Source organism: Leucoraja erinacea, chromosome 7 (assembly GCF_028641065.1).
Source record: "Leucoraja erinacea ecotype New England chromosome 7, Leri_hhj_1, whole genome shotgun sequence".
Lineage (NCBI taxonomy): Eukaryota > Metazoa > Chordata > Chondrichthyes > Rajiformes > Rajidae > Leucoraja > Leucoraja erinaceus.
The window spans coordinates 69,301,186-69,324,577 of record NC_073383.1 but is presented as its reverse complement, the minus strand read 5'-3'; the positions used below and the strand labels follow the sequence as shown (position 1 = coordinate 69,324,577).

Genomic DNA, 23,392 nt, shown 5'->3' with positions numbered 1-23,392 from the left:
ATCACTAATTTTGGATCCAGTTTGTCAGCTCATCTTTGATCCCTTATTTAGTTTTTATTAGTTTAGATATACAGCGTGGAAACGGGCTCTTCGGCCCACCGAGTCTGCACTGACTAGCAATTCCCCGCACACTAACACTATCCTACACACACTAGCCATAATTTACAATTTTACCAAGCCAATTAACCTACAAACCTGTATCTCTCTGGAATGTGGGAGGGAACTGGAGCTCCCGGAGAAAACCCACATAGGTCACGGGGAGAACGTACAAACTCCAAAGAGTTAGCAACCATAGTCAGGATCAAACTGATCTCTGGTGCTGTAATGCAGCAACTGCTGTACTCTACAGCTGTACCATAGAAATAGGTGCGTAGGCTGCCCTTCGTGCCTTAACTTTCATGGATCAGCCTACAATGCACAAGGGCCACATCTTGTCAATATAGCCAATGCGTTACCCTCTGTGGCAAGAGTTCTTCTCTGTGTGCTCAAAAGGATTTCCATGTCACTTCCCTAACATCGGGACAATCTGCCTTCATCAAGAATTTTGTAAGTTTCTTAGTCCCCTCTCACTCCTAAATTCTAGAGAGTATAAACACTGTCAGTTTCAAAGTCCTGGTGAGACACTCCCTCTATGGCATAATGTCCTCTCAGCACAAACCATGTGTGACTTACAACTGCAGTCTCCCTGCATACTCAGTTTGTGCTTTTTTGCAAACCATGGCCACACTGCCTCATCAATTTTCTTAGTTACATCCATAAAACACTCAGTCAAATTGGTGAGACATAATTTCCTCTGCACAAACCCATGTTGACTTGTCATCAGTTTGTGCTTTTTCAAGGGAACGTAAATGTTGCTCCTCAGAATCTTCTCAAACATCTCCCCAACACCTGCTTCACGTCTCAATGCCTTGTGGATTTTGGTTTTATCCCTACTATCATCATCGCCGTTGAAAACATCAACGGGCACGGTGCCTTACAATGCTATCTATGACAGTGATTACAATATCTACTGAAGTGTAGATGGCCGTTGGCTCGCTAGGAGCTCATCCACCCTTTGACAGGTCTTTTTTTTGTTCCTGCTGCGAGTCCACAGCCCCCTCCTCACCTGGCAAACCAGGTGGGGGAGACGATTTAGTCGCCGACTATCTGAGCATGGAGTAGGTAGCACGGGATTACATGGTACCCGGTGGGGGGAACTCCCCCCTACTATCCCGTGTAAATAATCTGGCAACATGAGCTATTGTCCAATGTGCTGGTACTTAACCTTAGCTAATGAAGATGCCAAATTCCCAGTTCCCAAACAGTCTCCTCCCTTGCTTCCCTTAGCTTCCTGATTTTAATACCATCTGGCACTGGGGGATTTATCATTCCTGAGCCAGATTCAGATTCCCATTCAGAGTTTGATTAGTTTATTGTCAAGTACAGCAGGGTGCAATGAAATTCTCTGTCTTCAATCAAGTGGAGGACTGGAGACTCCATCTTGAACTTGTTGTCTTTTGTCTCCTAGTCATACTTAACCCTTCCCAATGCCCTTGATGGGGCACTGACCTATTGCTTGTTTGAAAGAAGAGTCTTGAAAAAGATGCTTCTGTTAACATTTCTTTAGCTCGAATGTAATTGGAATAAACCTGAAGACTGATTTTTTCCAAGGCAAAAGAACCATGTCAACCCTGGTGTGTGTCATTAGATTGGGGCTGTGGAATGCTGGCCATTATTGTGGACCATATCTTTAAGGATTTAAACATGGGTAATGTCCAGCATTTATGCCTCCGTCATCAAATTGCAACAATTTCTTTGGTGATCATATTCCAGATTGAGGGAACTTACTGTGCACTACTTGGCTATATGCTCTCTGCACAGCAACAGTTACAAGACTGTTGAATAATGTGAAAACACAGTTATTCAACAGTCAGCAAGGGGTGTGAAGGTCTTGTATAAATGGAAGCCTTTGTTTTATCTACTCCAGCGTGATCCGTGCTCCAGGGCATCATTTGGCTTGTTGCTTATGTAGTCCTCAAATTTGGACCTGTGCCCATGTGCTCTATACAAGTCTAGTTCTGTGTCATCTCCACATTCCTGGTTCTTGTTATAACTCCTGCACATGTTAAATGTTTTTTTATACACTTTGAGCCATAGAGTCACACAGCATGGAATCATGCCCTTCAGCCCAACTCGTCCCTGCCATCAATGATGCTCCATCTAAGCCAGACACATTTGGCCCATATCCCTGTAAACCTTTCCTGTACCTGTCCAAATGTCTTTTAGAGACGCTAGACACACAATGCTGCAGTAACTCAGCGGGTCAGGCAGCATCTGTGGAGAAAAGGAATAAGACGTTTCGGCTCGATGTAATTGAATGTTGTTATTGTATCTGCCTCGACTACTACTTCCGCATAAACTGGGTGTTGTTAATATGATATGGCATACAATGGACAGAGCTAAAGATAGACCATGACTTTATATAGATAATAGCTGTTTAATGATCTCACAATTTGACTTTCATAGTAATAACATTTGAAGTGATGATTATAATAATAATAATAATACATTTTATTTACGGGCGCCTTTCAAAGTCTCAAGGACACCTTACAGAAAATTAACAAGAGAGAAAAAACATATAGTCGGAGTAAAATAAATAATAAGGACATCACCAATACACAAATTAAAGACAGAATTCGCTCCAAAGACAAAAAATCAAAAACACAATGTGAAGAGAGAGCAGCGGCAGCTAAAGCGCGCCAGCGTCCACTCTCCCTTCACGGCAGCCATCTTGGACACAAACTAACATATTCACATTACACACAGAAAATCATCCCCCCACAATGGTTACCACTGTGGGGGAAGGCACAGTGTCCAGTCCCCATCCCCAGTTAATGTGCGGCATGGCGGCACAGCTGTAAAGTTGTTGCCTTGCAGTGCTCACAGCGCCCGAGACCCGGGTTCGATCCCAACTACGTGTGCTGTCTGTACACAGTTTGTACGTTCTCCCCTTGACAACGTGGGTTTTCTCCGAGATCTTTGGTTTCCTCCAACACTCCAAAGACAAACACATTTGTTGGTTAATTGGCTTGGTATAAGTGTAAATTGTCCCTTGTATGTGTGGGATAGTGTGAAAAGTACGGGGGTCGGTGCGGACTCGGTGGGCCGAAGGGCCTGTTTCCGCATGTGTCTCTAAACTTAAAAACTAAACCTAAACTCATCTCCTGAGCCTGCACATGATCAGTATCCTCCATATCCATGTGCCTATCTATAAAACCTCTGAAATGCCCCTGTCATATCTGACTCCACCACCAGCCCTAAAAGAGCCATTTAAATTGATAGTGAATGAGTTGCAAGCTTTAATGTGCAATGGAAGCCAACATGTAATGGGAGGGCCATGATACATCCCATAAACAAAGATATAGGCATAGCCTGCACTGACATAAGAGAACCAAAGCTCCAGGCCCATTAGAATGGGCATGCAAATCACCTTATTTCTTGGGATCAAATCTAGCTGAGACACAATGTCAAGCTTGTTTTTTTCGAGTGTAATATCCAATATTTAATCTAGTCACTCTGCCTAAGGCTACATAAATGGACTTGCAAATACACAGTGCAATATACAGACTGGGGCAACATTAGACCGGGGGATCAATAGCTGCACTCAGTTGAAACTTGTTGCTACTCAAGGATCCCAAATTCCTTTTGCTCGTAAACAGTAAAAATTTAGATGCGACAAGCAAAATACCATGCATTGTGGAAATAAACATCATCTGAAGTTCTAGTTTTAGCAACAATAATTTTCAGCAATAGGACGGGTTTGCTCTGTAAATGTAAAGAGAGATTTGATTTTTTTGGAATAAAGGGATTGAGTTTTTATTTCGAGATTTCTATTTACAACCGTAGGATCTGCTGAGTGTTTTTAGAAAGACGTTTTGAGGGTTAATATTGGAATCTAACCTCCATGAATGGTCTCCACTGTTGACAAAGTGTGGTTAAATTGAATGAGTCCTTCATTCAGTTACAACCCAAGGCTTGACATACACTTTAACTCGTTTGCAGTTAACAGTGCCATTTGGTGTCGGCATGACTGAGTGCCCTTTTGCTGCTAGAAATAACATTTGGCATCACTGATGACCTTAACAGGCCTTTAATGCTGGCGTTAAGAAAGAGCAGAGTGCCTTGTATTATATTCAGCCTTGTGGATGGAATGATTGATTGTCTAAAGAGCTGCCTATCTGTTCAAAGGCAAACCTCAACCATTTTATGTGCAAAGACAGCAAGGGAAATGCCAATAAAAAAAAGAGCATTTGTGCAACTGTTTGAACTGAAATGCATTAACTTTTATGCTAAAAAAAAATATCCCCAAGGCTTGGTATTTTAATATTCTGTGAAGATGTTGAGCAGTTTATTTTGAACTCTAACCTACTGTAGGATTACTGTATTTTCTGTTTAAGACGCAAAATCACTGTCCATTCGAGATGTTATATTTTATTTCATTTATAAGGGACTTCATAATGTATATAATCAGTGTTACGCAATATAAACATACAAGGCTGAAAACATTTATTATTATGCCGTGTTTCATAGAGAGGTGTTAACTGTGGAATGTGCTTTAATTTGAAACGCTGAAAGTGTGGGGGCTGCAAATAAAAGCGTGCACAAGCTGTCACTATCACTTTTCTCCGTCATCCACCATATCTTGACATCGGGAGTTTGACTGAGGGTATGGAAATGCAGACTCTCTGTAGACTGGTACCCCGCTGGCACTCTTGCCCTGCGCTGTGAACGATTGCACATACTCCTGGCCCCGATCCAAGCTTGTAGCCCAAGAAGCATTTGGAAAATAGATTTGTGTGTTCATCCGAGACCAATTCAGCCAGATTCAGTTCTGAGGGGGGGACTAAAGCTCGGAACCGACAACCCTGGACATTCAAAGGCAGGCCAAAAGGGACTTAAAAGATTGTAATATGTCCAGACACTGCAAAATCCAGCAACACCATTTGATTCATTGACTGCTTGTCAGGTACAGCATTTATACCGGCCCTTTGGCCCATCGAGGCCCTGCCGACTATCAATCACCCATTCACAACTAGCTCGGTGTTATCCTATCTTCTCAACCACTCTTTCACTTTATCTCAGTGAGCATGACAATAATAGACCAATACTAATAGAGACCTGAACTATTAATCTGGAGGGTACACAAAAATGCTGGGGAAACTCAGCGGGTGCAGCAGCCCCTATGGAGCAAAGGAAATAGGCAACGTTTCGGGCCGAAACCCTTCTTCAGGTATGAGTCCAGAGACATGGGGAATATGAATTCGTAACCAAATATCCCAAATTCAAAAATGGTAAGGCATAACGTATAACTTGTGGAAAGAAAAACAGAGTTAATCTTTCATGCCTAATCTGGACCTCTGCCTCCACAATCCCCATATGTCTGATTGTATTTGAGAATTCTACCAGAAACCCCTGAGAGTTATTTAAAAGCAGTTTTGAAAGATTTAAATAGTTTGAAAAAGCAGATTTTTAAAAAATTAAAGAATAATTCCTTTCTTTGGAAACATGCTTGCACGTTATAACTAATTAAAGCATTAAGATGAAGTAAGAGAGAGAAGAATAGTGTTTACTTGTATTTATATTTATAATCAGCCAAATACATGTGTCAGGAATCTCTGCCCTCGAGCTGGGCTCCATGACTGGATTCCATGTTAAGTCCAGAGGTGGGATGGGTACTCGCATGTAGCAGCATTGGATGCCCATCTAGTTTCTGGCTTGCAAGTTGCTGCATTATGGCACAGATGTATGTCGTGTGGACACAGCAGCCAACTGAGGGCTGTCCATGAAACCACCATCTGAAGGTCACAAATAACATGTCTCCACAATCGCATTTTCAGATTCTGCAGAACTTGGCATTAAAAGTTGGTTGCTACAAAACATGCATTAAAAATAATTATAAGCATGCTTCTATGTTATTAATTAAGGACACTTCTCCATGTTCCAGTTCTCTGAAGGTTGTAAATAAGGTTGAGTTTAGAGATACAGCACGGAAAAAGGTGTTTCGGCCCACCGAGTCCGCGCTGACCAGCAATCCACGTACACAAACACTATCCTACACACTAGGGGCAATTTACAATTTTTAACAAAGCCAATTAACGTACAAACCTGCTCGTCTTTGGAATGTGGGAGGAAACTGGAGCATCCGGGGGAAATCCATGTAGCCCAAGAAGCATTTGGAAAATAGATTTGTGTGTTCATCCGAGACCTATTCAGCCAGATTCAGTTCTGAGGGGGGGACTAAAGCTCGGACATTCCGACAACCGTGGACATTCAAAGGCAGGCCAAAAGGGACTTAAAAGATTGTAATATGTCCAGACACTGCTAAATCCAGCAACACCATTCGATTCATTGACTGCTTGTCAGATACAGCATTTATGGGAGAATGTACAAACTCTATACAGGCAGCACCCGTAGTCGGGATCGAACCTGGGTCTCAAGTGATGTAAGGCAGCAACTCTATTGCTGAACCGCCTCCACCGTGAGGGTTGGTGCACAGATTTTTTTAAATCATTAGGTTACGATAAGCTTTTCGCTGCATCTCGGTACACGTGACAATAATAAACTAAACTATTATTTCTCAAAATAACTAACCTATAAAGAAACATTTTGGGCAGAACATTTATCTTGGATATTGGAAAGATAGATGTTTTATTACTAGGATGAATAGTCTTTGTGTGACAATGAACGAGATTCTTAAGTCTAGACTGCAGCGGATAAGGAAAGCCATAATCAGGCACTCTGCCGGAAGCCAGCAGTGGTACACAGAAGATCTTTTATTAGCAGCACAGGTGGAAACAACTCTGGCTCACCACAGTTCTTTCCTGCCTTCTTGCTTGTATTTTATGATACACTGATTACTTGTAGTTTAGAAACTCTAACAACTTGGCCCAATTTTGAATGGTATTTGTAGCAATTTTCCTTTCAACTTAGCCAACTCAATTAAATTTGGACACAAAGTACTGGAGTAACTGGAGTCGGGCAGCATCTCTGGAGAACGTGGGCTAGGTGACGTTTTGGGTCTGAACCTTTCTTCAGATTTGAATTCTACCTTCTCCAGTGCTGAGTTATGCCCCTGTCCCACTTAGGAAACCTGAACGGAAACCTCTGGAGGCTTTGCGCCCCACCCAAGGTTTCCGTGTGGTTCCCGGAGGTTGCAGGTGATTGCCGGAGGTTGCAGGTAGTGGAAGCAGGTAGGGAGACTGACAAAAACCTCCGGGAACCGCACAGAAACCTTGGGTGGGACGCAAAGTCTCCAGAGGTTTCCGTTCAGGTTTCCTACGTAGGACAGGGGCATTACTACATAAATGTTATTATACATTACTACATAAATTGTGTCTTTTGTTTTGTAAACCAGCATCTGCAGTTCCATGTGTCTCACTTAAATTTGGCTTTAGGATCTGGACCATTGCGTCTAATGTGCTGTTGGTCATGTTGATATGAATGCATTAAAAGAAAAACACTAGAGATGCTGGGAAATTTAAATAATGATCAAACATAGAGAAAATAGCTGTAAAGAATGCATGCAGTGAAAAAAATGTGGGGAGAAGACAAATTAATGGGGTTGAGAGGGAAATATAGATCAGCCATGATTGAATAATGGAGTTGACTCGATGGGCCGAATGGCCTATTTCTGCTCCTATGACCTATGAACAAAGTTAATGTTCCAAGTCAATGAGCTTTCAAACCAGGCAAAACCAAACTGCTGGAGGGATTCAGTGGGTCAAGCACCATCAGTGGAAGAAACTGTGGATGTTGCAGGTCAGGACCTTTCAGCATGCTTTGAGTTACAGCAATAAGGGCAGGTTGAGTGAACATTGGAAATGTTTATAAGAGCCAGTGATGGAAACCATAATGGTACGGGAGGTGTAGGAAGGAACTGCGGATGCTGGTTTACACTGAAGATAGACGCAAAATGCTGGAGTAACTCAGTGGGACAGTAGCAAGATGAATGGAGAGAATAAATAGCAATGCTGGAAAGTGAGATCCAGAATATCACATGAAGACCATCTCGGCTAAGGATAGCAGCCATCCTTATTTGAAATGCCTCAATGAAACCACTTAATTTTTTGAGATAATTGATTAATTAATCAATTATGGATACTTGCTTTCTTTAAATAAATAAAAATGTCCAGATTTAAACACACAATGCTGGAGTAACTCAGCGGGACATGCAGCATCTCTGGACAGAAGGAATGAGTGGTGTTTCGGGTCGAGACACTTCTTCAGCCTGAAAAGTCCAGATTCCATGATCATATTGAATGGCGGTGCTGGCTCAAAGGGCCGAATGGCCTAAGCATGCATCTATTTTTCTATGTTTTTCTATTTGTTTGGTTACATGAGTCTATTTCCCAGCTGCCATGGGAGAATTGGAACTTGCATCCCCAAATCACAGGGATTTTGGCGGCCAGCCATATAATTTACCCATGATGCTTCTCTTTTCCCTAGGTATCAAATGTTGTGCCCAGAAATTGGCTGGTAGTCAATAGCGCTACACTCTCAATATATATGCATTGTACGTGATTTAATGCATTGTACTTTATCTCGCAAATTCATTCTATTGATGCTAAAGGAGTGACTTGAATGCCGTTTACAATGCTTTGGTCTAACAATGTAGCTTGTTTAGTGCTTCCAATTGGGGATAAATGTCTTGGTAGTGATGTCTCCAATGGAACTTTGTCAAGGGAAAACTTCTGGCAAAAAAAAAGTTAAGTCTGCGAATAATTGGAGGTTGGAAATGGAGCCTCCATTGTGATCTTGCCAGACCTGCCATACGGTGACAAATAACTCCTGGTCCAAGGTTCACTCATTACCTCCTCAGTAGTTTGTTTTACATTTCTGTCAGTTTTCCCCAATGCCCGAGTTAAAATTGATTTCCTCTCTCTTGCCACTAGCATTGTTGTTAAAAGAGGCCAGTGTAGCCAAACCCATATGATCTGTATTTTTCACACAGAGAGTGGTGAATCTCTGGAATTCTCTGCCGCAGAAGTTAATTGAGGCCAGTTCATTGGCTATGTTTAAGAGGGAGTTAGATGTAGCCCTTGTGGCTAAAGGGAACAGGGGGCATGGAGAGAAGGCAGGTACAGGATGATCAGCCATGATCATATTGAATGGCGGTGCAGGCTCGAAGGGCCGAATGGCCTACTCCTGCACCTGTTTTCTACCTTTCTATGAATGCTATCTCTGAATGCATTGGTTTGCAGTCTTATTCATATTCAGTAAAAGGGACCTAATAACTTCGAAGGAGAGAAACAAGGCAAAACTCAAGATTCATCTTTGACTTCTTACTAAATCCTATTCTAATCTGGTTAAGAATTTGAGGAGGTCAATAAAAGTTTAGATAGGGAGAATCAGGGAATCGGAGGATGCGGCGCTTTGGGATTTTAAGAAAGGATTTGATAAGGTCTCCGCACAAAATTCTGGAAGGTTCTATGCTGACATAGATTGAGAATTAGAATGGGAAGAAATAGATTCTGTTTGGCAGGGCAGACAATAGGTGCAGGAGTAGGCCATTCAGCCCTTCATGCCAGCACCGCCATTCACTATGATCATGGCTGATCATCCACAATCAGTACACCTTTCCTGCCTTCTCACCATATCCATTGACTCCCACTATCTTTAAGAGCTCCATCTAACTCTCTCTTGAAAACATCCAGATAATTGGCCTCCACTGCCATCTGAGGCTGAAAATTCCACAGATGGCTCATGTGGAGCCATGCACATCTGTTCTTGAGCCCTAACTATTCACATTCTATATTCAAAGATTAGGCTGAGAGGGTGAAATGTCACCCGTACAAGTTTGCTGGTGATGCTAAATTCGGTGGGAATTGCAAGGAGGATGCGAAGAGGGTTCTTGGGGGTCATGGACAAGCTGAGTGAGTAGGTGAGAACATGGGAGGTGGGATATAACATGGGGACATTTCAAAGCATGTAACCGAGGCAGAGAATCTGTTAAATGGTGGGAGAAAGGGTAGTGTTGATTTTATGATTGTGCACGCTGACGGAGATCAACATGCAGGTGAACTAATCAATTAGTTACAACGTTGAATAATGATGATGATACTTTATTGTCACTTGGTGTAAAGTATCAAATATCAGAATGGTCAGCAAATTCAACGTGATGTAGAACGGGTACTAGTATCATCCATATCATCGGAAGGGAGAGTGGACGCTGGCGCGGTTTAGCTGCCGCTGCTCTCTCTTCACATTGTGTTTTTGATTTTTTTGTCTTTGGATCGAATTCTGTCTTTAATTTGTGTATTGGTGATGTCTTTATTATTTATTTTACTCCGATTATATGTTTTTTTACTCTTATTAAATTCTGTAATGTGTCCTTGAGACTTTTGAAAGGCGCCCATAAATAAAATTTATTATTATTATATCATATGTATTCTCACTGTATGGTGAGTGGTTGATTTTCAACCATGTAAAGTCCCAGCTTTGAACCCTGGGTTCTCCTGAGCTGGTTCATCTGAAGTCTGAAAAAGGGTTTCAGCCCGAAAACGTTGCCTATTTCCTTCACTCCATAGATGCTGCTGCACCCTGCTGAGTTTCTCCAGCACTTTTGTCTACCTTCCATTTTCCAGCATCTGCAGTTCCTTCTTAAACGCTGGTTCATCAGGTGATGTTCGTTCTCCTCTCTGTGCAGTGGGGAGAGAATCAGGATGTTTACCCTCCATCGCTACCTAAATGCTAACATGAGGCATGAACAAGATCTATTCACTTCTTGCGGAAGCAAGCCAATCAAAGAAGCATTTTTTTTTTCTCTAACTGGACTAACATGAGTGCAAATAACATAGTGCCAAAACACATAAACCAAGGTATAGAGCACTCTGTAAGGTTTAGTTTCTAGGCGAAGTATGTACCCTTTTCCCTCTCAGTCAAGGGTTTCAATCAAGCCGTTCACTACAGGAGTAAAGAGGTTCTTCTGCGGTTGTCGAGGAGTAAAGAGGTTCTTCTGCAGTTGTATAGGGCTCTGGTAAGACCACATCTGGAGTATTGTGTACAGTTTTGGTCTCCTAATTTGAGGAAGGACATCCTTGTGATTGAGGCAGTGTAGGTTCACGAGATTGATCCCTGGGATGGCGGGACTGTCATATGAGGAAAGATTGAAAAGACTAGACTTGTATTCACTGGAGTTTAGAAGGATGAGGGGGAATCATATAGAAACATATAAAATTATAAAGGGACCGGACAAGCTAAATGCAGGAAAAATGGTCCGAATGTTGGGCGTCCAGAACCAGGGGCCACAGTCTTAGAATATAGGGGAGGCCATTTAAGAAACAACTTTTTCACCCAGAGAGTTGTGAATTTGTGGAATTCCCTGCCACAGAGGGCAGTGGAGGCCAAATCACTGGATGGATTTAAGAGAGTTAGAGAGAGCTCTAGGGGCTAGTGGAATCAAGGGATATGGGGAGAAGGCACGCACGGGTTATTGATTGGGGACGATCAGCCATGATCGCAATGAAGGGCCAAATGGCCACCTCCTGCACCCATTTGCTATGTTTCTAAGCCAAGTCTAAGAGCAGGTAAAGCCACTGGAAGATTCGAATGTCAAAGACATTTTCTGCCTTGACTCGGTTCTTGAACGCCATGGGCTCACGGTATCAAAATGCTGCTAATTCAGTATTAAATTGGTGATTTTATTCAGCAAGGCTGGGCAGTTTGGAAATAAAAATAGCCGCACTGGTGCAGCTGAGGGCAAGGTGATCGAGTTGAGGTAAAGGACCAAATATTTAAAAAAAACATTTTGTAACATCTAACCATAAAAAGCTGAATGTGCAAGATAGGAAGGTGTTTGACTAAACCCAATATCCTAATTTTGATGAGTGCAAAATTAATCATTAAAAATGCAGAAAGATTCAGTATCTGAAATGGTTGTCACACCCAAGGGTAAAAAAAAAATCTCATGGCCATCTTTTTTTTGTACTTACAAAGGTAAGTTCTTAAAAACCCCCCCCAAAAAAACACTGACAAACAAGTGCTAGGAAGGAACTGCAAATGCTGGTTTAAACCGAAGATAGAAACAAAAAGCTGGAGTAACTCAGTGGGACAAGCAGCATCTTTGGGGAGAAGGAATGGGTAACGTTTCGGGTTGAGACCTTTCTTCAGAACTGCTGCCTGTCCCACTGTTACTCCAGCATTTTGTGTCTACCTTTGATTTAAACCAGCATCTATAGTTCTTTCCTCCACAGAGATACAATGTAATCGGTGACAGTCACGCTGATCGGAGAACTGGGAAGGTTGAGGGGTGGAGACAGAGAAAGCAAGGATTACTTGAAGTTGGAGATCAATATTTATACCGCTGGTGTGTAAGCTGCACAAATTTGTGCTAGGCCTCACTCTGACAATGGAGGAGGCCCAGGACAGAAAGGCCAGTGTGGGAATGGGAGGGGAAGTTAAAGTGTTTAGTGCCAGGTAGGTTTAGGCAGACTGAGCGGAGGTGTTCAGCGAAACGATCGCCGAGACTGCTCTTGGTCTTGCCAATATATAGGAGTCCACACCTGGAACAGTAGATGAGGTTGGAGGAGAGGCAATTGAACCTCTGCCTCGCCTGAAAAGACTGTTAGGGTCCTTGGATGGAGTTGAGGAAGGAGGTATTGGCCGACAAGCCTGTATGTCTTTACAGTGTGGGGGGAAACTGGTACTCCCAGAGAATACCCACGCAGGTCACGGGGAGAAAGTACAAACTTCAGACAGAAAGCACCCGTGGTCAGGATCGAACCCGGGTCTCTGACGCTGTAAGGCAGCAACTCCACTACTGTGCCACTGTACGTAAAATAAATTGATCATCATACGTAATGCTTGGTACTTTAAGGAAAAGACAGAAGGAATCGTAGTAGTCTTAAATTGGAGAAGGACCTGACATTCATTTGTATTCAATGAAGAAATATTTAGTCCACAGTGCAGCATGTGGACTAAATAAACCGGTGAACATGTGGCAACAGCCAAGTCGCCCATGTCGCCTAAATAATCGCCTAAGTGGGACAGGCCCATAAGAAGTAATTCCAAACAAAAGATATTTCAATTCTTGCTACGTAGGCAGTCGGGCATTCAATGGTATTCTGATATTATTCCAACATATCAGCATGTTGTCCATTGATACAATAGTGAGACCCATAAAGAAGGAGGCAACCATGAAGTTTATAGTGGGGAGAATGTTCTGCCACTCTTTATATTGACGCATAAGCACAGTCATTTAATAATTCACACAGAAAGAGTTGAAGACCAGTTATTACTTCATTGAATGGCTTGCAAGTGTCAGTTAAGTCATACAATTATTCCATGTAACTGGACAGAACAGAGCAGGGGCATAAGTTCTGTTCCAAATGCAGGATGTAATGACACTTCCAAATCTTCGATATTAATTTGGCATTCCAGTCAGCATCCTCACAAGATCCGAAACTCAAGCCGATAAGGCATGGATTATTGCAGCAGGAACCAGGCTGAAGGCAAAGTGTTCCATGATATATGGTCACTGCTATTCGAATTAATTTATGTTTAGTTATAATCCCTGAAGGGCCATGGCAATCCTATAAGACAGGCAGAGTGTTACAGGAATCTCTTTTCGCAAGAGAAAGAAAAAAAAATATTTTTGGATGATTGTATGAATGAAGTTATTCAGGAACTCTGCAGCAGTCTGACCTCGATGAACTTGAAGCCTTATACCAGCTGTGGCTCATCAGTCACCAAACAGGCTGGCCACACAATTGAGGAAGTGCTGTCAACCGTGGGCATGTTAAATAACTCGACTAGGGCTCTTTTAGTTGGCGGGGGTGGGATGGATCGCTCTGCAATGGTTATCATCTTCCCTCTATTGTTTGCAGTTTATACTGTAGCGATCAACACGATTTTTCTTTGATGGGCACAAAAAGCAGGAGTAACTCAGCGGGACAGGCAGCATCTCTGGGGGAAAAAAAGAAATGGGCGACATTTCGAGTTGAGACCCTTCTTCGGGCTGAAAAGTCACGGGAAAGGGAAACGGGGGATAGAGACGGTGATGCAGAGATATAGAGCAATGAATGAAAGATATGCAAATAAGTAACGATGATAAAGAAAACAGGCCATTGTTATTAGCTGTTGGTTGGGCGACAAGGAGAAGCTGGTATGACTTGGGTGGGGGAGGGATGGAGATAGAGGGAATGCAGGAGTTATGAAGTGAGAGAAATTAATATTCATACCACTGGGTTGTAAGCTGCCCAAGCAAAATATGAGATGCTGTTTCTCCAATTTGCGTTTAGCCTCACTCTGACAATGGAGGAGGCCTAGGACAGAAAGGTCAGTGTGGAAATGGAAAGGAAAATTAAAGTGCTTAGCAACTGGGAGATTGCTTTGCAATGGTCACTGATATCCTAAGATGATCACAACTATAAGTAATCCACTGAGATACAGATGCTGCTGTTGCAAATATTTTTGCGGAACCCGTCAGTTAACAATGAAGATTGACACAAAAAGCTGGATTAACTCAGTGGATCAGGCAGCATTTCTGGAATAAAGGTATCTACCCTGTCCTGAACTTCAAGGATCTACAAAGTGTAAATATGGTTACTCCCCATTCTTCTAAATTCATAAGAATATAATAAATGTAATTTCTGTATAAATAAGGAACTGCGGATGCTGGTTTACAAAAGAAGACACAGGGCTGGAGTAAATCAGTGGGTCAGGCAGAATCTCAGGAGAACATGGATTGGCGACGTTTCATGTTGGGACTCTTCTTCAGACCGATTAAAGAAATGTGATTTATTTAACCTCTTGTGCTAGGGTGACCTTCTAATTCCAAGATTTAGCTTAGTGAATTTCTTTTGGACCGGTTCCAATGTCAGTATGTTCTTTTGTAAATAAGAGGTCTAATGTTGTGCACAATACTACAGACATGGATTCAACAGTACCTGGACTGTTGCAATAATACTTCCTTGTTTTCTAAACTCCAACCCTCTCACAATACAAGCCAATATGTTCTTTATCTTCCTGATGATCTTTTCCCAAAAAGCTTTTGCCATTTGTGCATACAAACATCTGGATCCCTCTGCACTCCGGTCACCTGTGAGCAAGTTTGGGCCCCATATCTGAGGAAGGACATGCTGTCGTTGGGGAGGGTTCAGAGGAGGTTTATGAGCATGATCCCAGGAATGGTTGGGTTAGCATATGACAAGGAGGAATTTCTTGTCAGAGGGTGGTGAATCGGTGGAATTAATTGTCACAGAAGGCTGTGGAGACCAAGTTAATGGATATTTTAAAGGTGGAGATTGATAGATTCTTGATTAGTAAAAGAGTTGTCAGGGGTTATGGGAGAAGGCAGGAGAATGGTAGGAGAGAGAAAGATAGAACAGCCAGGATTGAATGATGGAGTAGACTTGATGGTCCGAATAGCCTAATTCTGCTTCTCCAACATATAAACTTACCTGCAATCTTTCACCATTTTGATAATACTGTGACTTACCAAAGTACAAAACCTCATATAGTCCTATATTAAGCTACGCTCCATTTGCCAGGTTTTTGCCCACTCAGTCAAGCTATTTATATTAATCCTAATATCATAACTACAAAATGCCCTCCCATCTATTTTCCTTTTATTGGCAAACTTTGCAGTCTACACTCACCTGACTTTCCTAAATTAGTATAAATGTGGCTTTTAAAGCACGTAAGAAAACATGCTTTATTGACTCGAGACATTTTTAAGGGTATTGCAAGGAATGATCTACATTCAAAGTAAGTTCCCTTTTGCAATATATAAATTATACTCTGGGAACTGAATTTTTGGTCTTAATCGATAATAACTGAACAATCACTCTCAAAAGATCCATCTAGAATTATTTTTTTTCCTCTTAAAACGAAAATACTTTGTTGGCAATATATTTTATAACATAAGCACTTTGGTTTAAACATTCGACTTTCTGTGCAGAGAATTTTGATCAGCTGGGATTGTGCATGTATAGAATATGCTGGTCGATGATGCAAGTGGGAAACTGTGAAAGATGCCAGAGTTATAAAGATCTGAGAGGCAGTGAAAGTCATTTAATGTGCAGCATTTATTGTTGCCCAACCAAATCTTGAGGCAATTGTGACTAAATGTGGGTGCTCGAAGGTCTTTTTAATAAAAGAAGTGCCCCGTGATAATAACCAAAAGAAACTTCAAAGGACACTGAGTGCTGGAGTAACTCAGTGGGTCAGGCAGCATCTCTGGAGAACATAGATATTGGACGTTCTCCAGAGTATCCATGCTCTCCAGAGATTCCACTTGACCTGCTGAGTTAAGGGCCTGTCCCACTTTCCCGAGTTATTCACGAATTCTCCCGAGTTTTCAAACTCGCAGAATGCTCGTAACGAGTCCGTGAATACATCGTAGCAGCTCGTTATGCCAGCCATGGGTACTCGGGGCTATTTTTTTTACTCGTGGACATTTTTCATCAGGCTGGAAAAAACCTCCCGACTTACCTGATGCCTCGAGTACTTACGGTTGGCATAACGAGCCGCAGCGATATATCCACGGACTTTTACGGCCTCGTTATGAACATTCTGCGAGTTCGAAAACTCAGGCGAATTTGTGAACAGCTCAGGAAAGTGGACACTTTTTGTGTAATAACCCTTAACACTTTTTGTGTATTAACCAGCACCCACTGTCTTTTGTTTAGAAACATAGAAACATAGAACATAGAAATTAGGTGCAGGAGTTGGCCATTCGGCCCTTCGAGCCTGCACTGCCATTCAATATAATCATGGCTGATCATCCAACTCAGTATCCCGTACCTGCCTTCTCTCCATACCCTCTGGTCCCCTTGGCCACAAGGGCCACATCTAACTCCCTCTTAAATATAGCCAATGAACTGGCCTCAACTACCCTCTGTGGCAGAGAGTTCCAGAGATTCACCACTCTCAGTGTGAAAAAAGTTCTCCTCATCTCGGTTTTAAAGGATTTCCCCCTTATCCTTAAGCTGTGACCCCCTTGTCCTGGACTTCCCCAACATCGGGAACAATCTTCCTGCATCTAGCCTGTCCAACCCCTTAAGACCCTGTTTCTACAAAAGAATGCTAAATGTAACCAACAATTGTAAATTGGGTGGGGGGGGAGTAGGCCTTGTTAGTGCAAATATATATGGAGTTAAATTAGATGACCGACAATTACAGTCATGTGCAAATCCAATACAGGTGACTCCCACATAATGGCCATTGGGGGTCACAGAAATTCACCTTCGCAAAATTTGCAGATCGCCACCCAAAAATCTATAGTTTGGAATAAAATTTCAGAATTTTCTTACAGAAGCCATATGAATTTTTTTTATTTTTTTTAACATTTCGATTGACTTTTCTTGATGCATGTGCAGATGACAGGGTTTCACATTGCAGAAAGCCACGATACAAAGAGGCCAACCCAGGCCAAATATGTGCCATACAGTGAGGTACAGGGACAATGCAAATTTACCATTTTACCAAAGCCAAACCCATACGTCTTTGGAGTGTGTGGGAGAGGGGATTAGAGAAACCAGAGCACCCGGAGAAAACCCACACTGTCGCAGGGAGAACGTACAAACTCTGTATGGACAGCACCCGTAGGATCGCACCCGTGTCTGGATCGAACCCAGACGGGTCCCTGGAGCTGTAAAGGCACCAACTCTACCGCTGCGCAACCATCCTCCCCCTAAATGTTGTAACCAATCCACACTGATTGAGGTCTGCCGATGGGGAAGTTAAAAATCTAGTCGCAAAGTTAGCTTCAGGGACCCGGGTCTTGGAGCTCAGTGACAAGTTTGGAGAGGACAGCTCTGTTTAGAGGCGGGATGTAGTTGATGAACAGCAGCCTGACGTGTCTGTTCCTGTAGTCAAGATGGTCCAGAGTTGGGTGCAGAACCAGTAAGATGGCATCTGCTGTTGTGGTGATAGGCTGTAATTTTATAGAATGTACTTTGTGTTGTACAGATATAGAGTAATTATCATTTTCAGCTATAAAATGGTGACATCTGCAGTGAAAACTTTGGCAGATTTGCTTGCATTGCAGCATTGCATTGTATTAATATAATCCATTGTATATGAATTTCTTTGAGATACTGGATGTTATCTAAGTACACAAGCCTTCATTCTGCCAACGCCTTATTTGTGAGGATTTTCTTTTCAAATGGCATAATCTTACATCAAAATATTTAGTATGTAAAAGTGCAATATTATTTGGAGCTGCGTTGTTGTTGAACTCAAAGTGATTAGAGAGTAGGTGGCATACTAACTTTTAAATTTTACAACTAAACTAACAGAATGATGGAAGATCATTTTTATTGCTGCAGAGAACTGCAAGGCTTGCGGGATCCTAATAACAATTCTCCACGCATTAAAAATCTGCAATAAGGTAGTTGTTTGCAATCGACAGAGGTGGGATCTTAGAAATGGATAAGGTAGATCAAATTTGCACCTATCGCAGATTAGAATTAATGCAAAGACCAAGTTTTTTTTTTTGATTATTAAAAACGCTAAGTGTGATTTACTTGAAATTCCTGGGGGTGTTAACAATATCATTTTGACAAACAGAGGCAGGAACACCTAAACTGATAACGTCCTGTCCTGAATTTCTGATTTAATCGGCTGCATATTAAAATTCTGTGGTTCCATTATCCCTGTAATTGCCAATGTTAAAGCACTATTGCTGCCATTATAGATTTCATTAATTGCGCCTTTGAATTTTCTGTTGGCAGATGATAGCAAATACACCTCGATAAGGTGAAGAAGGCAGAGCTTCCTTATTGAACGAGAGGTGAGTTAAATCAGAATCTGTTTCCACTACTTTTTCATTATAGCTCACGTATTCAGATAGCAATTGTTTTTCCTGCCTCGTGATGTGTTTGAAATTTGTGGTACACTGTTGAAATGATGCTTTGTTAATTATGGCTCCTGCTACAACAGTGGTTCTCCACCAATATTATCAAGTTTGTGACTGAAGAACCTTCACCTGTGGTTACATAACAAGTACCGTCTGTAGTATTGTGACTGAATCAAGTATGATGATTTCTTCTATGTGACAAGTTTAATATGAATAGGACAGGCACAAAACCTATGAGACTGGATACATGGATAGGACATGTTTGGAGGGATGTGGGCCAAACGCAGGCAGGTGGGACTAGTGTAGCTGGGACATGTTGGCCGGTGTGGACAAGTTGGGCCGAAGGGCCTGTTTCCACGTTATATCACTGTGTGGCTGGAGTTGAAGTGCCTCTAGGCTCTTTTGCAGTGCAAAAACAGAATGTGGTATAGAGCTATCCTTTAATAAATGCAGCAAACTCTCAACTATTGGCAGTGTTTAAGAAGGAACTGCAGATGCTGGAGAATCGTAGGTACACAAAAAAGCTGGAGAAACTCAGCGGGTGCAGCAGCATCTATGGAGCGAAGGAAATAGGCAACGTTTCGGGCCGAAACCCTTCTTCAGACTGATCGGGGGTGGGGGTGGGCGTGGACCAGAAAGGAAAAAGGAGGAGGAGCCCGAAGGCTGGGGGATGGCAGGAGACAGCAGGGGGACTGAGGAAGGGGAGGAGACAGCAAGGACTAACAAAATTGGGAGAATTCGATGTTCATGCCCCCAGGATGCAGACTCCCCAAACGGAATATGAGGTGCTGTTCCTCCAATTTCCGGTGCTGCTCGCTGTGGGCATGGAGGAGACCCAGGACAGAGAGGTCGGAGATGGAGTGGGAGGGGGAGTTGAAGTGCTGAGCCACCGGGAGGTCAGCTTGGTTATTGCAGACCGAGCGGAGGTGTTCGGCGAAACGATCGCCCAACCTCCGCTTGGTCTCACCACCGATATAGATCTGCTGACATCTAGATCTAGACATCTATTGGCAGTGCCTGGTACAACAATGTATCAAACAACATACTGCATGATGTGCTCACTTGCATTTATATGCACCAAATCAATGAAAGAAGTATTATGGTAACTTATTTGGAAATAAATTTGTAAGTAGGTGTGTTTGTGTAAACTATTAATTTATTTTTAACATGGGACTGGATTTGCAAAGGAAGCATTTGAATCCTACCTGATAGTTCGTCCATATTCAAATCCTCTGAGAGCATCAGTAGTGTCGACATACAGTAGAAAATGTTAAATGTCATAAGTGATAGGAGTAGAATTAGGCCATTCGGCCCATTTAGTCTACTCTGCCAATCAATCATGGCTGATCTCTCTCTCCCTCCCAACCCCATTCTCCCCATAACCAATGACACCTGTACTAATCAAGAATCTATCTATCTCTGCCTTAAAAATATCCACTGACTTGGCCTCTTCAGCTTTCTCTGGCAAAGAATTCCACAGATTCACCACCCTCTGACTAAAGAAATTTCTCCTCATCTCCTTACTAAAAGAACATCCTTTAATTCTGCGGCTATGACCAAGACTCTCCCACGATTGGAAACATCCTCTCCACATACTGTATGTCCTACAAATAACGGGAGAAGCTCAGCGAGTAACTATGGACTGGTTAGGAATGGAGTGGCCGGTTAGTGCTGTAACTCCGAAACTCCATTGATCCCAGTTTGATTCTGATCAGAGGTACAGTCTGTGTTGAGACTGCAGATTCTCGCTAAGACTTTAGTTTAGTTCAATAACGAAACTCCATGGTTTCACCTGCATGCTCCAGTTTCCTTCCACATCACGAGAAAATCTTCTGGTAGGTTGCAGTCAATGTCAAGGAGGGTTTGGGTTTGAGGGGTGTGCAAAATACAAAGGTTTACAGAGAAATAAGTGGGATTGATAGACATGTTCTAAGAGCTGGCATAGAGTCAAAGGGCCAAATAGCTTCCATAGAGTCATGGAGTAATACAGTGTGGAAACAGGCCCTTCAGTCACCAATGTCCCATCTACCCTGCTCTTGGTCCATAACCCTTCAAACCTGTCCTATCCATGTACCTGACCAACAGTTTCTTAAACATTGGGATAGTCCCAACCTCAACTACCTCCTCTGGCAGTTTGTTCGACACACCCACCACCTTCTGAGTGAAAAAATTACCCCTCGGATTCCTATTAAATATTTTCCACTTCACCTTGAACCTATATTTTGCTATATTTAAGAGGGAGTTAGATGTTGCCCTTGTGGCTAAGGGGATCATGGGGTATGGAGAGAAGGCAGGTACGGGATACTGAGTTGGATGATCAGCCATGATCATATTGAATGGCGGTGCAGGCTCGAAGAGCCGAATGGCCTCCTCCTGCACCTAATTTCTATGTTTCTATGTTTCTATGTCCTCTGGTCCTCCATTCCCCTACACTGGTTAAAAGACTCTGTGCTTCTACCCGATCTCATGATTTTATATACCTCTATAAGATCTCCCCCCATCCTCGCTTGATGCACCATCATTGCTTATTAATGGCACCAGACCCACTGTGTTACTCCAGCACTTCAAGACTCCAGCATCTGCAGTCCCTTGTGCCTCCAGCTTCTTTCTTTGTTGTGACAAAAACATAAGTTGTAACAAAGAGAAATGTACTGGGACTCCGAGTGATCATTCAGGAGAGTCGAGTGGAAGTTGCTGTGGTATAAACAGCCTTGTATCATCTCTTGCATTGGTTTCCCAGCTGAATGTGTGAAGAGCCTTAAATGTAGCAGAATGCCTCCGAGGAGCTTCAGTGAAATGGTGTCTGACTGAATTTGACACTGGGCCACATAATTGGTCTGATGAATAAAGGCTGGCTGGTTCAAGGGACCAGGGACATTTAGAAGGGTGATTCCAAATTTTAAGTATTTGACATCTGACTGGATTAAAAAAAAAAAATCAAAATTCTATCATTCTCTGCCAATGTAGGCAATGGAAGCAGATAATCTCACTATATTTAAAATGACCATCAAAGCACAGAAATCCATGGACCAAGTACTGGAAATTTGGGATTAATATAGATGGGTAGACACAAAGTTCTGGAGTAACTCAACGGGTCAGGCAGCATCTCTGGAGAATAAGGATGGGTGACATTTTGATTCGGGACCCTTCATCAGACCTCCTTTATATTCTTCTTTATATATTCAATATAAACCAGCATCTTCAGTTCTTTTCTGCACACACTGCACTCATTTCAATTGCACCAACAGGCCTGCTCTGTGCTCTATGCTTTTTATGACTCTATTGTTGTATAACTCAATATTGCAGGTTAATTCTACATCCACATAGAATTTCAGGACTGCGAGGCATTTATTTGCCCAGACCTTGACTATTTAAGAGTCTAAGGGGATATTGAAAAGGGGTTTCCAATGATATCTTCGGAATGTGTCAGGATTCTTTCATTAAGGAGATGACCCGTTACAAAGGATGTTCCCAATGTAAGGCACTTTGAAGTTGCAGACTGGGATTAAGAATCATGCTTAGACCCAGGATTTGCCAAACCTTCTGTCATGCGCAAAGTTAAGAGCAGAATGAATCAACGGCATCAATAAACAAACATCCTAAAGAAGAGTCTCGACCCGAAACGATGCCTATTTCCTTCGCTCCATAGATGTTGCCTCACCCGCTGAGTTTCTCCAGCATTTTTGTTTACCTCCTATTTCTCCAGCTCCGTCTTCTGCGATCAATACATTTCAAATTCCTAATTCCTGTTTCGATTCTGAGATCTGGCCTGGTTGCATTCTTCACTCCAACTTGAGGATTGAAAGCAGTTTAATTTAATGCAGCATCACATCTTTAGACGCCTCAGTTCATTTAGGGCGGCATGGTGGCGCAGTGGTATAGTTGCTGCCTCACAGCGCCAGAGACCCAGGTTCGATCCTGATTACGGGTGCCGTCTGTACGGAGTTTGTACGTTCTCCCCATGACCTGCGTGGGTTTTCTCCAGGTGCTCCAGTTTCCTCCCACACTACAAAGACATACAGGTGTGTAGGTTAATTGGCTCTGGTAAAAATAGTAAATTGTCCGTATAGTGTACGAGGATTGCTGGTCTACACACTAAATTGGTGGGCCGAAGGGCATCCGGTATTTCTAAACTAAACTACACTAAACTTTCAGCCATGGCATGGATTTTGGAAGCAACGTGCAACCAAAGAGTAAGGAAAATGAGTAGAGAGTCTGTATTTTGGAGAGAGGGTCTGTCTATATACTCAGCTGATCCTGCAGCATTTATGTGAGAAAGAACAAAAGAGTAGTCCTCAGACCCTTGAGAATATCTATCGCTCAACCAACCTCACCGATGCAATAACCAAAATATTATAACATAGCTGTTTGCGAGCCAGTGGTGTTATCATATACCTTGGTCCAACTGATGGATTTTGGAGAGTTAATCCAGGGCAGAACATGCACAGGAAATACCTGGGCCATGGGGAATGTTGCAGAACAGAGTGACTAAGGGGTACAAGTACATTGCTCCCTGAAAGTGGTGAGACAGGTAGACAAGGTAGTGAAGAAGGC

The 23,392-nt window shown here is 42.5% G+C and overlaps 1 protein-coding gene across 1 annotated transcript in view; it reads left to right on the top strand.

Annotated features, from left to right (window-relative positions):
* Positions 1-23,392, top strand: part of gli2a (GLI family zinc finger 2a) — a 442,689-nt gene that overhangs the window by 53,258 nt on the left and 366,039 nt on the right. The window contains exon 2 of the mRNA XM_055638741.1: positions 18,714-18,772. The gene's annotated coding sequence lies outside the window, so the exon portion shown is untranslated. The remainder of the gene's footprint in view (positions 1-18,713; positions 18,773-23,392) is intronic.